Source organism: Bos grunniens, chromosome 6 (genome assembly GCF_055505025.1).
Source record: "Bos grunniens cultivar Pamir isolate PY7600 chromosome 6, Bosgru_T2T1.0, whole genome shotgun sequence".
Taxonomy (NCBI): Eukaryota; Metazoa; Chordata; class Mammalia; order Artiodactyla; family Bovidae; genus Bos; species Bos grunniens.
In genome coordinates, this window is record NC_141170.1 from 68,842,593 (window position 1) to 68,858,926 (window position 16,334).

General features: G+C 37.3%; 1 long non-coding RNA gene across 7 annotated transcripts in view; it reads left to right on the forward strand.

Moving 5' to 3' along the window:
• Positions 1-16,334, forward strand: part of LOC147370846 (uncharacterized) — a 290,061-nt gene that overhangs the window by 157,484 nt on the left and 116,243 nt on the right. The gene's annotated exons all lie outside the window — the stretch shown is intronic.

Consider the following 16,334-nt stretch of genomic DNA (forward strand, 5'->3'; position numbering starts at 1 on the left):
CAACACACACATACACACGCAGCGGGATTATTCTACTTGCATTTGACTATGTGTGTTTGTGCCGATATTTTTTCTCTCTACATAAAGTATAATTCAGACATGTTTTTGTGGTTTCAATATTATCTTTTTAATGGATAGTATTCTATTTTATGATTTTATTAAGGTGAATCAATTCTGATGCTTCTGGACTTTTGGTTGTTTTTAATTTATAGGCAATGTCAACCTTTAAAATAAAACAGCCAGTTATTTTACCAGCAAATTGGGTTTATTTGGGATAGCAGAGGAATTGCAGTTCTGGACTTGAAAGCTATGACAACACTATAGGAAAACTCCAGAAAAGGAGAGGATTGTTACTTCACAGAGGATAAGGTAGAAAGCTGAGAAGGACTGCTTTGAAACAAAGTCCATCCAGGAGAACAGCAAGAGTTCAGGTTAGTGACAGTTTCTCATTGGCTCCATGGTGGTAGTATCTCAGTGACTGGGGCTGTTGATGGGCAAGGAGAGAATTGTCTTTCCTTTTGCTGGAGTAATAAAGTGGTAACATTCTTGTCGGAGATGCAGGGCAGGTCTCTTCTTGTTTAGGGTATGCGAAGAACAAAGAGTGTAAGAGATTCCTCTTCAGGGCTTCTGGACTCCATTTTAATTTTCACACAGTTGGAAATAATATTGCTATAAACAGTATAGTGTGTGTCCTGTGATGCAAGTATGAGAATTATTGATCAATAGGGAATGTTTGCATTCAGTTTTAGTGAATACTGCTGAATATTTTTCCAAGATAGTTTTAAAAAATTGACACTGCCAAGAGTGTATAAGCATTCTAGTTGCTTACATCACACCATTTGTAGGTGATGCCAGTCTTTTTAATTTTAGCCATTTTGGTGACCGTATTTGTAGCACATTAGTTTTGTGTTTCCTTTATCACTAATAAGGTTGTATAACACTTTGTATGCCTGTTGACTCTTTGAACAGTCTCTTTTACCTGTTGCAAGAAGTTTTGCCATTATTTTCCTGAGTTGTATGTCTTTTCCTACGAAAACATGGAATTCTTTTTTATATTTGGACTTCAAGTATGTCATTGTTAATTAGTATCAAATATGGACTGCTTTTTTTACTTTTCAGTATTGTCTTTTAACATACAGAAATTTTGCTTAAGACATTTTTTTATACCAAAGTCAGAAAAATACTCTGCTGTTTCATTGTTTTAACTTTTATACCGTCTATAAGGGATAAGGAATTTGTTTTTCTGTATATCATGCAGATGGTTCATGTATTATTATTTTTCATTTGTATATGTCCCTTGTATTTTTTCACAATTTGTTATTAAATTCATCCTTAGCTCATAAAATGAATTGTGGATTTCCCCCATTCTTTCTAACAATTGGAAATATTTAAGATCACTGCAGATTATTCTGTAATATTTAAAGTGATTCACAGGTTTTACTTGGGTTAGGAAGTTTCTGATTGGATTTTTCTAGATTTAATTTATTTAATATATAATAGGAACAATCAGGTTTCCTATTTATCCTTGTATAAGTTTCATGTAGTTGTGCTTTTCAAAATTTGTATCATTTAAAATTTCAAATAAATAGGAAAATGAAAACATAAGTAATCCGGGGGTTCTTCTCGACCCAGGAATCGAACTGGAATCTCCTGCATTGCAGGCAGATTTTTTACCAACTAAGCTATCAGGGAAGCCCATAATATTTGCTGCTAAGTCACTTCAGTCGTGTCCGACTCTGTGCGACCCCATAGACAGCAGCCCACCAGGCTTCCCTGTCCCTGGGATTCTCCAGGCAAGAACACTGGAGTGGGTTGCCATTTCCTTCTCCAAATAAGTATTTAGGCCAAGGTCAAATACCTGGGTTACAGAAAGTGAAAGTGAAGTCGCTCAGTTGTGTCCGACTCTTTGCGACCCCATGGACTGTAGCCTACCAGGCTCCTTCATCCATGGGATTTTCCAGGCAAGAATACTGGAGTGGGTTGCCATTTTCTTCTCCAGGAGATCTTCTCAAGCCAGGGATTGAACCTGGTTCTCCTGCATTGTAGGCAGACGTTTTACCGTCTGAGCCACATGGACTTAAATTATGTTGTTTTATATCAAGTCCATTTTAATAGTAAGAATGCCCAAAATGTTTTTGGAAAAAAAATATAATGTAGTACTTTTAATTCAGTAAAACGACAGTAACTAGAGATACTTAGAGCCTGTGGAAAATTGGAAAAAACTTTTTATTATAACAAAGTTTGAAAGTTTAGTCACTCAGTCCTGTCTGACTCTTTGCGACCCCATGGACTGTAGACTACCAGGCTTCTCCATCCATGGGATTTTCCAGGCAAGAGTACTGGAGTGGGTTGCCATTTCCTTCTCCAGAGGATCTTCCCAACATAGGCATCAAACCTGGGTCTCCTACATTGTAGGCAGAGGCTTTACCATCTGAGCCACCAGGGAAGTCTATTATAACACATGTGGAGTTTTAATGTTGGTTCTGACACCAGCAGGCTCCAGGGACTTGTTTGTGATGACAACTTTGGGTGCAAATCCTCATTTTTAAATAGTGGATACTGAATAAGGTGATACTTATTGATTTTTCTGGTTAGGAAATTCTATGAAAATAATCTTATTTTAAGTAAACTCCTTTTTTGAATCAAAAGACTGTGCTTACTCAGAAACCAAGATCAGCAGACATCTAATCATGTTCTAGAGATGTGAGAAAAAGACTGCTATGAATGTTATCTTATTAAAAATATGCTCTCCAGATCTCTGAACATTACTGTTGATCTTTTTCAGAAATCTGTCTGGCTTTTCATATTTCATTAGAAATGAGGTGTCTAAAACTGAATGTAGTTTTCGAAGGGCAATGCAACTAAATTGGATAGCAAGGGTTTATTATCTTGCAGCTTCACAATATGACACCTTTGGATATATAATCCAGAATCACAAAAGTCCTTTATAGTGCTTTAGAAAATCTGAATATTATCTATACCCTTTGATCACATCTTACAGGAAGTACTTCTATTCATCACCCAATAAATTATTTAGCAGCATCTAATTTTGAATAGGTAAGGGATCTGCCAGCAATGCAGGAGACCCAAGTTCAGTCCCTGGGTAAGGATGATCCCCCGGAGAAGGGAATAGCAACCTATTTCAGTATTTCCTGGAGAATTCCATGGAGAGAGGAGATTGGCAAGCTATAGTCCATGGGGTTCCAAAGAGTGGAACATGACTGGGTGACTGACATTTTCACTTTCACTTTCAATTTTGAATACATTTGGAGGTCTTGGTGTTATCTATCTTATGACCAAGCTTCGTATGGAAATGTTACTTTTTTTTTTTTACATTTTCTTTTTTTTTTGTTTTGTTTTAAGAAATAACCAAATTTTATTTAAAATTTTTCTTATAATGGGACAAAATTATATAAATGAATCTTTTGTTAAGAATAAAAAAACTATATTTAAATTAAGCAAAATTTTTTTTCAAGTTTTTTACTGAGAAGTTGTGAGGTATTTTTTGAAGTATAAGCGACATAACATTATACTACTTTCAGATGTACAATGTAATGATTCAATATTTGTACAATGTACAATGTAATGATTCAATATTTGTATATATTGCAAAATAATCCCCACAAAAATCCAGTTAACACCCATCACCATACATAGTTATAATTTTTTTTTCATGTTATGTGAATATTCAAGTATCTCTTACTTTCAAATGTGTAATATAGCATTATTTTCAACAATTTTCAACAACATACACTTTCAACAATTATTATTATTATTTATGTTAGTACTTTTCATTTTTAAATTAAAAACATCTAGTTGTCTTGACATGATGCCAAGCAAGTCTTATTTCAAATAACACCACTTTTAGACTAGAAATACAGTAATGCTTATATTCTAAAGTGCAGCAGAAGTAAAAATCAACTTAGCATAGCAGTGTAATCCTAAGAGCAAATGGCTGATTGTGCTAACTGCTTCTCAGAGTTCAGTAATGTCTTTAATTTTCTTGTGCAAAATGCTAAATGAAAACAATAAGCAGATTGGAATTATATATGCATGGTTGTAAATGAAAGCAAAATCATTCATCTTTACTAAGAAAAACATGCAGCAATAGTAAGTTTCAATTTGATATTGTAGATAGTGAATTTTAAAAACTCAAATTTTCTTTTTATTACTTTCCAGCTTTCTCTGACAACTGTCCATATTTTGGAAATTAATATGTTAAAGTTGGATTTGGAATTTGAGTCATTAAAATGCCTTGCATATTTTAGTTTATATCATAATGAATACATTGAATCATTGTTTTATTCCATATTCTGTGCTGTGCTTAGTCGCTCAGTCACGTCCAACTCTTTGTGACCCCATGGACTGTAGCCTGCCAGGTTTCTCTGTCCATGGGGATTCTCCAGGCAAGAATATTGGAGTGGTTTGCTGTGCCATCCTCCAGATGATCTTCCCAACCCAGGGATTGAACCCAGGTCTCCCGAATTGCAGGCAGATTATTTGGGACTTTAATAACTTTGTTTCAGAGTGTTATTTTTAAATAAGAGATAACTAATTGAAAATTCATTATTCTTTTTTTTTTCAAATGGGAATAATTTAAGAAGATATATGTATACATACACACACACACACATAGGCTTCACATGTGGCCCTAGTGGTAAAGAGCCTGCCTGCCAATGCAGGAGACACCAATTTGATCCCTGAATTGCAAAGATCCTCTGGAGAAGGAAGTGGCAACCCACTCCAGTGTTCTTGTCTGGAGAATCCCATGGACAGAGGAGCCTGGTGGGCCCCAGTCCATGGGATCGTAAAGAGTCAGACACGACTGAAGCAACTTAACAATAGCAGCATATATATATATATATATATATATATATATATATATACATACATATATATTATATATATAAATGTATTATTTGGCAATACTAAAACATGTTCATCAATTGCTAAAGCTTCCAAGAAGATATAACCATATGACTACTGAGAGACCAGTTTATTGCTTGAGCAAATGAATGTCCAGCCTATTATTAGTCTACAAATGGTATATGCTGTTTAGAGCCTCATTTGATCCTAAATGTTAAGTGCTGTGTGTCTCAAAACCTACCTGCATAATCATAGATCTTGGGGGATCTGACTATTAAAATCCCATGGCAAGAAAAAGAAAAATAAGAGTAACTTTAAAAAATGGTGGCATGTTTGGCTTTGGAATGTCACAGTTTCTAATAAGGATCCTGAGTGGAGGAATCTTTTTATATAAATGTTAATAAAAGTTTCTAAAAATGGACCCTAAGGCAATGAAGATGTAATTTTTCTAGTTCAAATTCATAGCAATGTTTTTCCCCCATATATTTAATGATGACAGATTTTTTTTAAGTAATTTATTTTTTCTTGAAGGATAATTGCTTTACGGAATTCTGCTGTTTTCTGTCAAACCTCAATATGAGTCATCCATAGGTATACATATATCCCCTCCCTTTTGAAACTCCCTCTCATCTCCTTCCCCATCCCACCCCTCTAGGTTGATACAGAACTCCTTTTTGAGTTTCCTGAGCCATACAGCAAATTCCTGTTGGCTATCTGTTTTACATATGGTAATATAAGTTTTCATGTTACTCTTTCCATACATCTCACCCTCTCCTCCCCTCTCTCCATGTCCATAAGTCTATTCTCTATGTTAGTAAATTTTAACTGTGATCATCTAGAATCCCTAGTTCGAGCATTTGGTCAGTCAATTAGATTCTATATTTTGAGGAAACGATTCTCAAAAGTCTTATTGTCTACAACACTGGCTTTGAACATATCGTGCACTCTTTGAGTAATAATCATTTATGAGACCAAAAGTAAAAATTAGAAAAACAAGGAGGTTTTTAATGTTTGATTGAAAAAATATAATGATTATGTAAAGATGTATGATTTTAATACCATCTGTACAAGACTAATATTAATATAGTAATAACAAATCTAATATTATGTATTTCATAAAATATTTTTTATGTGAGAGTTGGACTATCAAGATGTGATGTGAGAGTTGGACTATAAAGAAAGCTGAGTGCTGAAGAATTGATGCTTTTGAACTGTGGTGTTGGAGAAGACTCTTTTTTTATGACATTATTCTTTTTATATATATATATATTTTAACTTTACAATATTGTATTGGTTTTGCCATATATTAACATGAATCTGCCACAGGTATACACGTGTTTCCCATCCTGAACCCTCCTCCCTCCTCCCTCCCCGTACCATCCCTCAGGGTCGTCCCAGTGTACCAGCCCCAAGCATCCAGTATGGTGCATTGAACCTGGACTGGTGATTCGTTTCATATATGATATTATAGATGTTTCAATGCCAGTCTCCCAAATCATCCCACTCTCTCCGTCTCCCACAGAGTCCAAAAGACTGTTCTATACATCAGTGTCTCTTTTGCTGTCTTGTGTACAGGGTTATTGTTACCATCTTTCTAAATTCCATATATATGCATTAGTATACGGTATTGGTGTTTTTCTTTCTGGCTTACTTCACTCTGTATAATAAGTTCCAGTTTCATCCACCTCATTAGAACTAATTCAAATGTATTCTTTCTAATGGCTGAGTAATACTCCATTGTGTATATGTACCACAGCTTTCTTATCCATTCATCTGCTGATGGACACCTAGGTTGCTTCCATGTCCTGGCTATTATAAACAGTGCTGTGATGAACATTGGGGTACATGTATCTCTTTCAATTCTGGTTTCATCAGTGTGTATGCCCAGCAGTGGGATTGCTGGGTCATAAGGCAGTTCTATTTCCAGTTTTTTAAGGAATCTCCACACCATTCTCCATAGTGGCTTACTAGTTTGCATTCCCACCAACAGTGTAAGAGGGTTCCCTTTTCTCCACACTCTCTTCAGCATTTATTGCTTGTAGACTTTTGGATCGCAGCCATTCTGACTGGCGTGAAATGGTACCTCATTGTGGTTTTGATTTGCATTTCTCTGATAATGAGTGATGTTGAGCATTTTTCATGCATTTGTTAGCCATCTGTATGTCTTCTTTGGAGAAATGTCTATTTAGTTCTTTGGCCCATTTTTTGATTGAGTCATTTATTTTTCTGGAATTGAGCTGTAGGAGTTTCTTGCATATTTTTGAGATTAGTTGTTTGTCAGTTGCTTCATTTGCTATTATTTTCTCCCATTCTGAAGGCTGTCTTTTCACCTTGCTTATAGTTTCCTTTGTTGTGCAGAAGCTTTTAAGTTTAATTAGGTCCCATTTGTTTATTTTTGCTTTTATTTCCAATATTCTGGGAGGTGGGTCATAGAGGATCCTGCTGTGATGTATGTCAGAGAGTGTTTTGTCTATGTTCTCCTCTAGGAGTTTTATAGTTTCTGTTCTTACGTTGAGATCTTTAATCCAATTTGAGTTTATTTTTGTGTATGGTGTTAGAAAGTGCTCTAGTTTCATTCTTTTACAAGTGGTTGACCAGTTTTCCCAGCACCACTTGCTAAAGAGATTGTCTTTAATCCATTGTATATTCTTGCCTCCTTTGTCAAAGATAAGGTGTCCATATGTGCGTGGATTTATCTCTGGGCTTTCTATTTTGTTCCATTGATCTATATTTCTGTCTTTGTGCCAGTACCATACTGTCTTGATGACTGTGGCTTTGTAGTAGAGCCTGAAGTCAGGCAGGTTGATTCTTCCAGTTCCATTCTTCTTTCTCAAGATCGTTTTGGCTATTCGAGGTTTTTTTGTATTTCCATACAAATTGTGAAATTATTTGTTCTAGCTCTGTGAAGAATCCCGTTGGTAGCTTGATAGGGATTGCATTGAATCTATAAATTGCTTTGGGTAGTATACTCATTTTCACTATATTGATTCTTCCAATCCATGAACATGGTATATTTCTCCATCTATTAGTGTCCTCTTTGATTTCTTTCACCAGTGTTTTATAGTTTTCTATATATAGGTCTTTAGTTTCTTTAGGTAGATATATTCCTAAGTATTTTATTATTTTCATTGCTATGATGGGAGAAGACTCTTGAGAGTCTTTTGGACAGCAAGGAGATCGAACCAGTGCATCCTAAAGGAAATCAGTCCTGAATATTCATTGGAAGGACTGATACTGAAGCTGAAACTCCAATACTTTAGCCACCTGATGTGAAGAACCAACTCATTGGAAAAGACCCTGATGCAGGGAAAGATTGAAGGAGAGAGGAGAAGGGGACGACAGAGAATGAGATGGTTGCATGGCGTCACCAACATGAGTTCGAGTAGGCTCCAGCAGTTGGTGATGGACAGGGAAGCCTGGCATGCTGCAGTCCATGGGGTCACAAAGAATAGGACACAACTGAGAGACTGAACTGAACTGAACTAAAAATATTTTTCTATTCTCTTAATTTAATCATCTTAATGATGGTGTGTGGAGAAGGCAATGGCACCCCACTTCAGTACTCTTGCCTGGAAAATCCCATGGATGGAGGAGCCTGGAAGGCTGCAGTCCATGGGGTCGCTGAGGTCGGACACAACTGAGCAACTTCACTTTCACTTTTCACTTTCATGCATTGGGGAAGGAAATGGCAACCCACTCCAGTGTTCTTGCCTGGAGAATCCCAGGGGCGGGGGAGCCTGGTGGGCTGCCATCTATGGGGTCTCACAGAGTTGGACATGACTGAAGCGACTTAGCAGCAGCAGCAGCAATGATGGTGTGACTAAGTCATTTTCCAGTTTTGAAAAAATAAAGAAAATATTTCATTAAAGAATGTGTCTAAAAAATTTCCCCTCTTTTCTTATTTTAAAGTGGTCCTGACTTATATGGAAAATTAAACATTAAAATACATGCCAAAATATGCAAATAAATTTTCTGCTACCATGTTTTTAGTGTAAGAACACAGAGTTGAATCACTGTTTAAACTTCAAGAAGTCAATATCCATTTGCTCAAGAAATTAAGCTTGAGATAATTATGTGTAAAGTAAAAAAAAAAACATACTCTGCATCCACATTTTGAACAGCTAAGACAAAGTAAAAAAGTGGATCAGGGATGAGGAACTGACATAGAAATCTGATGTAAAATCTATGCAGTTTGATTCCTAGGTTGTCCAAGGCATATGAATTAGTCATTCATAGTTATTAAATGTATTCATTACTAGAACATAGAGCTGTCTAGGACATACACACATGATGCCTCTGGGAATTTAAAGCCCATCTACACAGATGCATATTAAATAAATATTTACCAAAAAGGGAAGAAACATTGAGAGTGAATCCAATCGAGAGTTTACCCTGATCTGGTATCACAAAGTTTTCTTTCAGGAAGTAATATGTTAGCTGATATCTCAGAAATAGTAAAGATTAAATTCTTCATTGTTGTTTATTTAGTCTCTCATTGTGACCCCTTGAAGGCCCACAAGACTTCTCTGCCCATGGGATTTTCCAGGCAAGAACACTGAGTGGGTAGCTATTTCCTTCTTTAGGAGATCCTTCCCACCGATGGGTCAAACCCACGTCTTCTGCACTGGCAGGCTGACTCTTCACCACTGAGCAATCAGAGAAGCCTTGATTTGTAAATTAAAAAGAAAAGGAAAAGAAACAGATTCAGGTTTACCTTTATTTCTTGAGGCCGTGAAGTTTGAGGATCTTGGGGCAGATTACCATGGGCGAATGAAAGAGAGCAATGGGAAATGTGAAGCAAAGTGAGAAAGAATGAGGAAAGGTCACATTAAGCACGGCTATGTTAGGCATATCCTGATTTTATTCACATTTTAAAGTGAAATTAGAAGTTACTCCAAAAGTTTAAATAGAGAGGGATGGCTTTATTTGTTTTGTGATTTTAAAAGATCAGTTCAGTTCAGTCGCTCAGTTGTGTCCAACTCTTTGTGACCCCATGAATCACAGAACACCAGGCTGCCCTGTCCATCACCAAGTCTCAGAGTTCACTCAAACTCATGTCCATTTTAAAAGATATATTGAGCCAAATAAAAGGCTATTAGTAGTAGAGTTAGTGGCTCAGTTATGTCGGACTCTTTCTGACCCCATGGACTATAGCGTTCCAGGCTCCTCTGTCTAATGGAATTCTCCAGGCAAGAATACTGGAGTGGGTTGCCATTTCCTACTCCAAGGTATCTTCTCCACCCAGGTAGTGAATCTGGGTCTCCCACATTGTAGGCAGATTCTTTACCATCTGAGCTACCAGAAAAGCTATACATTGGAGGCTACTGGAGTAATTTGAGTGAGGAATACTGGTGTCACTGGGATGGTGTTGGTGAAAGATGGGGAAGTTGATAGGACCAAATAATTCATGAACTGAGTTGTAGGAGTGGTTAAGCAGGACCCTTAAAGGATATATTCTTCTCATGGTGATTGAAGAACAAGAGGCCAACTTCTATTACAAAAACACATTTCCTATTTTGCTTCAGTCACATCTGCTGACAACCCATTAGCAAAAGAAGTATATAGCTGATGCCAAAGAGGTGGGAAGTTTGCTCCACCCTTGGTGGGATAACTGCAGTCACATAGAAAATAGTATAGATACATTTTGTAGTTGAACAGTTTATTCAACTACATATAAGGGAAAAGATAAAGTTTTAGAAAATAGTTTCAGGAGTTCACCTGCAAATAGTAAGATTTATAGGTAGGCTGACTGTATAATTTATTATCAAAGCTGGACACGTTTGAGAGTAAAAGAGGATGGATATTAATCAGTTCAGTTCAGTTGCTCAGTTGTGTCCAACTATTTGCAAACACATGAATCACAGCGTGCCAGGCCTCCCTGTCCATCACCAACTCCTGGAGTTCACTCAAACTCATGTCCATCGAGTCGATGATGCTATCCAACCATCTCATCCTCTGTTGTCCCCTTCTTCTCCTGCCACCAATCCCTCTCTGCATCAGAGTCTTTTCCAATGAGTCAACTCTTTGAATGAAGTGGCCAAAGTATTGGAGTTTCAGCTTCAGCATCAGTCCTTTCACTGAACACCCAGGACTAATCTCCTTTAGGATGGACTAGTTGGATCTCCTTGCAGTCCAGGGGACTCTCAAGAGTCTTCTCCAACACCACAGTTCAAAAGCATGAATTCTTCGATGCTCAGCTTTCTTCACAGTCCAACTCTCACATCCATACATGACCACTGGTAAAACCATAGCCTTGACTAGACAGACCTTTGTTGGTAAAGTAATATCTCTGCTTTTCAATGTGCTATCTAGGTTGGTCATAACTTTCCTTCCAAGGAGTAAGCGTCTTTTAATTTCATGGCTGCAGTCACCATCTGCAGGGATTGTGGAGCCCAAAAAAATAAAGTCTGACACTGTTTCCACTGTTTCCCCATCTATTTCCCGTGAAGAGATGGGACCAGATGCCATCATCTTCGTTTTCTGAACGTTGAGCTTTAAACCACCTTTTTCACTCTCCTCTTTCACTTTCATCAAGAGGCTTTTGAGTTCCTCTTCACTTTCTGCCATAAGGGGGGTGTCATCTGCATATCTGAGGTTATTGGTATTTCTCCCAGCAATCTTGATTCCAGCTTGTGCTTCTTCCAGCCCAGCGTTTCTCATTATGTACTCTGCATAGAAGTTAAATAAGCAGTGTGACAATATACAGCCTTGACATACTCCTTTCCCTATTTGGAATCAGTCTGTTGTTCCATGTCTAGTTCTAACTCTTGCTTCCTGACTCTCATATAGGTTTCTCAAGAGGCAGGTCAGGTGGTCTGATATTCCCATCTCTTTCAGAATTTTCCACAGTTTATTTTAATCCACACAGTCAAAGGCTTTGACATAGTAAATAAAGAAGAAATAGATGTTTTTCTGGAACTCTCTTGCTTTTTCCATGATCTAGCAGATGTTGGCAATTTGATCTCTGGTTCCTCCGCCTTTTCTAAAACCAGCTTGAACATCAGGAAGTTCACGGTTCACATATTGCTGAAGCCTGTGTTGGAGAATTTTGAGCGTTACTTTACTAGCGTGTGAGATGAGTGCAACTGTGCAGTAGTTTGAGCACTCTTTGGCATTGCCTTTCTTTGGGATTGGAATGAAAACTGACCTTTTCCAGTCCTGTGGCCACTGCTGAGTTTTCCAAATTTGCTGGCACATTGAGTGCAGCACTTTTACAGCATCATCTTTCAGGATTTGAAATAGCTCAACTGGAATTCCATCACCTCCACTAGCTTTGTTCGTAGTGATGCTTTCTAAGTCCCACTTGACTTCACATTCCAGGATGTCTGGCTCTAGGTGAGTGATCATACCATCGTGATTATCTGGGTCATGAGGATCTTTCTTGTACAGTTCTGCTGTGTATTCTTGCCACCTCTTCTTAATATCTTCTGCTTCTGTTACGTTCATACCATTTCTGTCCTTTATCGAGCACATCTTTGCATGAAATGTTCCCCTGGTATTTCTAATTGTCTTGAAGAGATCTCTAGTCCTTCCCATTCTGTTGTTTTCCTCTGTTTCTTTGCATTGATCTCTGAGGGAGGCTTTCTTATCTCTCCTTGCTATTATTTGGAACTCTGGATTTAGATGCTTATATCTTTCTTTTTCTCCTTTGCTTTTCGCTTCTCTTCTTTTCACAGCTATTTGTAAGGTCTCCTCAGACAGCCATTTTGCTTTTATGCATTTCTTTTCCATGAGGGTGGTCTTGATCCCTCTCTCCTGTACAATGTCATGAAGCTCTGTCCATCATTCATCAGGCACTCTGTCTATCAGATCTAGGCCCTTAAATTTATTTCTCACTTCCACTGTATAATCATAAGGGATTTGATTTAAGTCATACCTGAATGCTCTAGTGTTTTTCCCCACTTTCTTCAATTTAAGTCTGAATTTGGCAATAAGGAGTTCATGATCTGAGCCACAGTTGGCTCCCGGTCTTGTTTTTGCTGACTGTATAGGGCGTCTCCATCTTTGGCTGCAAAGAATATAATCAATCTGATTTTGGTGTTGACCATCTGGTGATGTCCATGTGTAGGGTATTCTCTTCTGTTGTTGGAAGACGGTGTTTGCTATGACCAGTGCATTCTCTTGGCCAAACTCTATTAGCCTTTGCCCTGCTTCATTCTGTACTTCATTCCAAGGCCAAATTTGCCTGTTAGTCCAGGTGTTTCTTGACTTCCTACTTTTGCATTCCAGTCCCCTATAATGAAAAGGACATCTTTTTTGGGTGTTAGTTCTAAAAGGTCTTGTAGGTCTTCATAGAACCATTCAACCTCAGTTTCTTCAGTGTTACTGGTTGGGGCATAGACTTTAATTACCATGATATTGAATGGTTTGCCTTGGAAACGAACAGATATCATTCTGTTGTTTTTGAGATTGCATCCAAGTACTGCATTTTGGTCTTTTGTTGGCCATGATGGCTACTCCATTTCTTCTAAGGGGATTCCTGCCCACAGTACTAGATATGGTCATCTGAGTTAAATTCACCCATTGCAGTCCATTTTAGTTCGCTGATTCCTAGAATGTCAACGTTCACTCTTGCCATCTGTTTGACCACTTCCAATTTGCCTTGATTCGTGGACCTGAGATTCCAGGTTCCTATGCAATATTGCGGTTACAGCATCGGACCTTGCTTCTATCACTAGTCACATCCACAGCTGGGTATTGTTTTTGCTTTGGCTCCATCCCTTCATTCTTTCTGGAGTTATTTCTCCACTGATCTCCAGTAGCTTATTGGGCACCTACTGACCCAGGGAGTTCCCCTTCAGTATCCTATCATTTTGCCTTTTCATATTGTTCATGGGGTTCTCAAGGCAGGAATACTGAAGTGGTTTGCCATTCCCTTCTCCAGTGGACCACATTCTGTCAGACCTCTCCACCATGACCCTCTCATCTTGGGTGGCCACACACGGCATGGCTTAGTTTCATTGAGTTAGACAAGGCTGTGGTCTATGTGATCAGATTGGCTAGTTTTCTGTGATTAAGATTTCAGTGTATCTGCCCTCTGATGCCCTCTTACAACACCTACCATCTTATTGGGTTTCTCTTACCTTGGGCATGGGGTATCTCTTCATGGTGGCTCCAGCAAAGTGCAGCCACTCCTCCTTACCTTGGACTAGGGGTATCTCCTTATGGCTGCCCCTCCTGACCTTGGATGTGGAGTAGCTCCTCTTGGCCCTTCTGCGCCTGCGCAGCCGCCGCTCTTTGGATGTGGGGTTGCTGTTCTCAGCATTAATAGATTTGCTGTAACCACAGGTATAAACTAGGGCTGTGTGTGGCAAATCAGGATACATAGTTATGCTAGGCATGAGAAGAAAAAAGACACATGTGGAAAAGGGGTAACATTTGATCAAAGATACTAGAAAAATAATTCTTCTAATATAAAGATTCCAGCCAGTAGATTAAATGGTTCATTGAATTTCAGGAATGATTGTTGAGAAAAGAAATACAACAAGGTGTATTCTGATAATATCTTTACATTGTAAAAATTAGAAAAAATTTTATAAGCCTCTGGTACTAAATGTGTTACCTATAAATAAAAAAAGAACGATACGAAAGTTAGTGCAGTACATAAAACCAAAAACTAACGGACTAATATCTAGGGACAAGAAAGAAAATGTAATTAGAATCCTTTCATGATGCCTTTTTTATGATATAGCAAAAGAAAGTGTCTCAAAATTTTATTGTACTTTTATCTTATGAATGTGAGTTGGAGGAAGGGCAGTGTGAGGAGGGAAACAGTTCTTTTGTTGGAAAATATTAGTAAAAAGGTATGTAAAATTAAGTGTGAAGACAAAGAAAAGGGTAGTAGCCACTGAAGGAAAGGTAAGGACCACTTCAGAATTCATGAGGGGATGGCATAGAGCACAGTATTGTCCTTTAGTATTCAGTCCTTCCATTCCTGGTAAGAGAATTATCCATCTCCTATTGCCATGTGACTTGTAGTTCCTTCTGTAGGTAGATTTTTACTTGCTTGTACCACTGATAGTCTACTTCATTTGACTAGCTTTGACCAATGGGATCAGAGTAGATAAAACATACCCTCTTGGAACAAAGGCTTTAAGTACAGTTGTGGTTCAGCTTTCTCTTTTACTTTTTTCCTTATACCACTAGCATAACATATTCCAAATAAGAGCTGTATCTTCAGCCTGGGTAATAATATAAGCAGACTCATATGATAGGAATGCTGAAACTGATCTGTAACTGCCCATATAGCTGATCTGTAACAGCCCATATAGCAAAGCTGAATGAAACAGAATTGCTCCAAATAAAGAAAAGCAAACTAAAATTTGACATATTGGTGGTGGCAGTTAGTCTATTATAAGAGGCTGGAAGATAATCACCCATGTTGTACAGTCTTAAATACTTGGTAGACTTTTGCTTAAGTAAGTTAATATGAAAATAAAATGACCTAGATTGGCAAGGCCATAGGTCCTCTGGCAAACCCCTAAATGGATTAACATGGCCTTCATTAATGTTTCTCTATGGACAAATGGTTTACTGAATAGACGTTAAGAACATGATGTATGAGATTATATACTATGGTTATTTTTTGGTTGTTGCTAGAAAACCAGGGAATATTAGGTCGTTTGTTACTGCCTCTATCCTCTCAAAATATAATTGACTGAAACACAGAGGTTTTCCCTGGGGGTGGGGAATTGTTATCGAACCAACAAAAATATGGAAAATCAAAATGAGCAACTAATGAAGTAAAAAAAAAATGTTATGTGAGATGTAAGAAGAACAATTGTCTAAACATCATCATTGAATGTGAATGCATTGATTTCTTTCATTAAAAAAAAGAGAGGTCAAAAAATAGTGCTGGATTATATGTTCTTAAACAGCAGAAAGAGAAAAAATTAATATGAAAGAAATAAAAGGATATTGAAATAAAATGAACAAGGAAATAAGGGTTAAATACACATAATAATGAAGAGGAAATATATTTAGACAAGTTAGAATTTTTAAGGCTAGCTAAAGCATTAATAAGAACAGACAAATTTTTTGTTGATTTGAAAACACATAGTAGAAAAGAGTTAAAAATCCTTATAGAGCAAACAGTAGCTAAATACATAAAAGAAAATCTGGGAAATGCAAAAAATTTACAAAATTAAAAATGTAGATTTCAATAATCTCTTCAAAGACTGAGTGATGTAAAAGGCAACAAATATTAACACAAAACAAAAATGCAATTAATCAAATAAATTTGATAGGGATACTTAGAGTCATGGCTATCTCATACAGGATGCTTATGTTTTTTTAAATCTGTGGAAAATTTACAAAATAGTGCACATACTAGAACTCATAAATAAACTGATAAAATGAATCTTTATAAGTTCTATAATACTAAACATTTTTAGGCCCTGTGTTTTGGTCATCCCCAACTATTTTTGTGTTCAGAATAATAGTTATAGACTACCTTTGGACAGTCCATT